Source organism: Lathyrus oleraceus, chromosome 1, assembly GCF_024323335.1.
Source record: "Lathyrus oleraceus cultivar Zhongwan6 chromosome 1, CAAS_Psat_ZW6_1.0, whole genome shotgun sequence".
NCBI lineage: Eukaryota > Viridiplantae > Streptophyta > Magnoliopsida > Fabales > Fabaceae > Lathyrus > Lathyrus oleraceus.
Genome location: NC_066579.1, coordinates 131,121,273 through 131,126,458, shown reverse-complemented (window position 1 = coordinate 131,126,458; position 5,186 = coordinate 131,121,273). Strand labels below are relative to the sequence as shown.

At 38.9% G+C, this 5,186-nt stretch overlaps 1 non-coding gene across 1 annotated transcript; it reads right to left on the bottom strand.

Moving 5' to 3' along the window:
• Positions 1 to 4,582: 4,582 nt before the first annotated feature.
• Positions 4,583 to 4,689, bottom strand: LOC127116299 (small nucleolar RNA R71). The gene has a single exon (XR_007801254.1). It is a non-coding gene; the product is annotated as a small nucleolar RNA R71 (small nucleolar RNA).
• Positions 4,690 to 5,186: the final 497 nt, after the last annotated feature.

Genomic DNA, 5,186 nt, shown 5'->3' with positions numbered 1-5,186 from the left:
GGAGGATTGGTCCTCATAACTCTTAACCCGGGCCTGGGTGAGCTTCAAACAATGAAGGTGTGGGAGTCCAGAATGAGGAACTCTACTCCACATGATTGCCTCTATGTACAAGGATCTTGGGTGTTTATTCAAATGCATCAGCACGTAGTGCGAGCAAGATGAAAGACTCAACTGAATAGAAGGGGATGGATTGCACATCCCTTCTATCTGCCAATGCCTCTTCACTTAGGAGGTCTTTGAATGTACAAGGCACAAAGATAAACAAGCACAAACATTGCCTCTTAAGGAGGGCTTCAGACAGGTGTCTGCCAAAATAACATGACATGTCTTCCAGACTACATGGAGTTAGAGGTCATTACCTAGGTGGTATGCCAACCACAAGCAAAGCAACTCAAGCACTGAGTTAAAGCTACTAAAGTACCTGTGTAAACAACCAAACAATCAGTATAGTGTTCAGACAAACTATCAATCAAACAAACAACAGTGGTTCCCAATATACACAACAAGCAAGCTTTATGTGCAAACATTCAAATTGTTTCATCATCTCAAATGGCCTACAAACAGCAAGGGTTAGTGGACAAAGTAAATAACAACACTCAAATGATGAGGCAACATCAACCATGGAGATTGGATGCTTGGTCCTGAAATACACAGCTCAAATGTGAGTACAAACCACTAGCACCAAGGCTAGGGTCAAAGGTAAGGCAAAAAGTCAAAACAGCAACCAATATTTCACAAGAAGCAACTTCAAACAAATGAGAACATAACCTAAAAAGGACCAAGTCAAAAGCATTGAGCAAGGCCATGATTCACTCAAGAGAAAGCAAGACAAGCAAAAGGTGCATACAATTGGTCAACCAGAACCAAAATTCCATATTAAATCAGAAATGACTCAAACAATTCTGGAAATTTTCATGAGCATACAACATGTCCAACATAATCATCATGTCAAAAATCATAAACAGAGGAGCTCAATTGGCTAGGCAATGAAAATGGAGAAGATCAATATCAAATTGTGTGACACACATTGTCACACCATATTAGCATGTGCCTAAAACAAAAATGACAAAGGCTAAAAATGCACAACCAAGCCTCAAAAATCACACAACATGTTGAGAATCAGCACACAAAATTTCATGGCAATTGGATCATTATTGAGCATTTCACAATAGTTTGAATGAGGCATGGTCCAAATGTATACATGTTCAATCAATCCAACACAATTTCTTTTCCAGAAATGATAAAATCCTAAAATCAATACCATAAAATTCTAGACATTCCAAGGATCATGTAGAAAAAAACCTGGAATCATTTGGATCATTACACTATTTTTTATGAATTTTTGAAGATCATGGAAAAAATGAAATAAAAATTGAAAAACATGAAGAAATAATGAAATGAATTGGAAAATGTGGAAATGCGCCAGCCAGGATTCGAAGAGAGGATGCGCGTGCTGCCTGAAACGACGTCGTTTCAAGGCCAGGGAATTAAAATGAAAAAGAAATGACAGAAACACACTCCGTGGGAATCGAAGGGAGAAACATGGATCAAACAGCGCCTGCAGAATGTTCTTCAGCCATGAACCCTAGCCTGGCCGTGGACGGTGGAAACCACCGTCTCCTACCTTGAGACGGTGGTGGAACAGTATGAAGCTCATGAATTTTTTTGGCAGAATCAACTAGAAATTATATCCACAGAAAGCTCTTTCCACGCACATCATAGATCAATCCATAACTAAGCCTAATTCATCACCAATCATGAGAATCGAGCACAATAATTTTGGCATGTCAAACTTTAATTCACTATATCTCAGCCAATAATACACCATTTCACACGAAATTTTCACCAGATTCATCAGCATGAGAAGATCTACACTATCATACACATAAAACAAAGAATTAAGATGATCGAAAATATGACCTCTTGAAGATCAACTTCTGGAATCTGCAGTTTCAAGGCCTGACAAGCTTCCAATACACTCCTGTGCACTTGTTATGAAGATTGATGAATGAATTGAGGCTTATAACTGCTTAGATCTTGCTCAAATCTGAACTTCCATGCTTGTGTTCTTGAGCTTGCACCACACGATTCTGGTCCAAATTTAATGATCCAAGGCTTGATCTACACCAAATCAATATCACAGAACAAGAATATGCAAGAAAATAGCAAGGTTATGTGGAAGAAATTTGAATTTGGATTGTGAGAAATTTTGGAGGGAAATTTTCAATCTAGATCTAGAATTGTGAATCCTGAGAAATTCTGTTATGATTAGCTATTTATATGACATGTTAATCCATTTCCTAATCATGCTTAGGCTTGGCTAATTAAATTTTAATGAGAAAAGAGGTGTTATGCAAAATTTGGTTTTTTCACCCCATGCATGCAATCCCACGTGAACAGTAACAATGGCCATGCAATTTCACTTAAAATCCTCCTATGAACATGTTGGAATGGGTAAAAAGTCCACATGATGCACCAATTTTGAATTCATGATTTTCCCTCCAAAAATCACATGTATGCACAAATGACCATATGATGAAATTTCATGCAATGTGATGAATGATTTGGAAAGTTATGTCATGAGAAGAATTATGCAAAAAGGAGCACTCAATTTGGAATTATGAGTCAAAAGTTATGGCCTTTTGAAGTTCCATGCACACTTGGCAATGATTTGATCATATCTCCTCAACCATTCATCAGATGTTCATGATCTTGGACTTTTTGGAAATGGGAGAGAAATATCTTCAACTTTCATGTTGGACAAAATTTCATTTGAAGCTTCTTTGATGTTGGAAAGTCAAGTTGAAGTTGGTCCAAAAACTTGCCATTTTTGGAAACTTGAAATTATAGGTCACTTTCCATTTTTGGAAACTTTTGATCTGGCTTCAAAATCTTCAAGGTAGATGCTTGACATGATGAATAAACCTCTTTGGGACATGAATGAAGTGTCTCGAACCATTTCTCCACCTCCTAGCCCTCAATTGACTTTCTGTTGACTTTTATTGGCCCCAAATGACCTGAAACTGCACTGTGGACTTTGAGCCTTCAACACTTGGTCAAATTGCTTCACAATGAACCTTGGCTCATATAAGCTTTCTAGAACCACCATAGGGCCTTTATCTCATGGAAATGCTTGGCTCCTTTGCATAGATGAATTCTCCTGATACCAGTCTTGACTGATGAAATGCAAGGTACTATGGCCTTTTGAAGTTCCATGCACACTTGGCAATGATTTGATCATATCTCCTCAACCATTCGTCAGATGCTCATGATCTTGGACTTTTTGGAAATGGGAGAGAAAGATATTCAACTTTCATGTTGGACAAAATTTCATTTGAAGCTTATTTGATGTTGGAAAGTCAAGTTGAAGTTGGTCTAAAAACTTGCCATTTTTGGAAACTTGAAATTATAGGTCAATTTCCATTTTTGGAAACTTTTGATCTGGCTTCAAAATCTTCAAGGTAGATGCTTGACATGATGAATAAACCTCTTTGGGACATGAATGAAGTGTCTCAAACCATTTCTCCACCTCCTAGCCCTCAGTTGACTTTCTGTTGACTTTTATTGGCCCCAAATGACCTGAAACTGCACTGTGGACTTTGAGCCTTCAACACTTGGTCAAATTGCTTCACAATGAACCTTGGCTCATATAAGCTCTCTAGAACCACCATAGGGCCTTTATCTCATGGAAATGCTTGGCTCCTTTGCACAGATGAATTCTCCTGATACCAGTCTTGACTGATGAAATGCAAGGTGTTATGGCCTTTTGAAGTTCCATGCACACTTGGCAATGATTTGATCATATCTCCTCAACCATTCGTCAGATGCTCATGATCTTGGACTTTTTGGAAATGGGAGAGAAAGATATTCAACTTTCATGTTGGACAAAATTTCATTTGAAGCTTCTTTGATGTTGGAAAGTCAAGTTGAAGTTGGTCCAAAAACTTGCCATTTTTGGAAACTTGAAATTATAGGTCAATTTCCATTTTTGGAAACTTTTGATCTGGCTTCAAAATCTTCAAGGTAGATGCTTGACATGATGAATAAACCTCTTTGGGACATGAATGAAGTGTCTCAAACCATTTCTCCACCTCCTAGCCCTCAGTTGACTTTCTGTTGACTTTTATTGGCCCCAAATGACCTGAAACTGCACTGTGGACTTTGAGCCTTCAACACTTGGTCAAATTGCTTCACAATGAACCTTGGCTCATATAAGCTCTCTAGAACCACCATAGGGCCTTTATCTCATGGAAATGATTGGCTCCTTTGCACAGATGAATTCTCCTGATACCAGTCTTGACTGATGAAATGCAAGGTACTATGCAATGTTAATGCAATGTTAATGACCTAAAAATGAAATGAATGTACAAATGGGGGGTGCAAATTTGAGGTGCTACAATTAGCAGACACCTTTAAAACCAATGGAGCTTCTCCTAAGGCAATACATTTAAGATTATTCCCTTTTTCCCTCAGAGATAAAGCCCTATCATGGTTAGATTCCCTTCCACCCAATTCCATTACGACTTGGGATAACCTTAGAAGAGTATTCCTTGCTAGATATTTTCCCCCAAGTAAGACCGCCGTTCTTCGAAACCATATAACTAGATTTACCCAAAACCAAGGAGAATCGCTGTTCGAAGCTTGGGAGAGATATAAATAGTTGTTAAGAGCATGCCCACATCATGGTTTAGAAAATTGGTTAATCATTCAGACCTTCTATAATGGACTTCACTATAACACTAAGATGACCATCGACGCTGCCGCAGGCGGTGCGCTGATGAACAAACCTTGTCCTGAAGCTAGTGCCCTCATCGAAGATATGGCTCAAAACCATCAATCATGGGGAGTCGAACGAGCGACAGTTAAGAAGAAGGAAGCCCAAGGAGGAGTGCATGAACTAAGCTCTATAGACATGATGCAAGCTAAAATGGACGGATTAGCCCTTAAGGTCGAGCATATGTGCATAAACCCGAATACTGTAGCCTCAGTTTCGTCGGATTGTGAGATATGTGGAACCAAAGGACACTAATCCACAAAATGCAGTCTATTAAACGAAACCCACTCTGAGAAAGTGAACTACAGCCAAGGGAACCCATACTCGAATACCTATAACCTTGGATGGAGGAATCACCCGAACTTCTCCTATAAAAACAATAACCCTATCCAAAATAATTCACCTCCGAGAC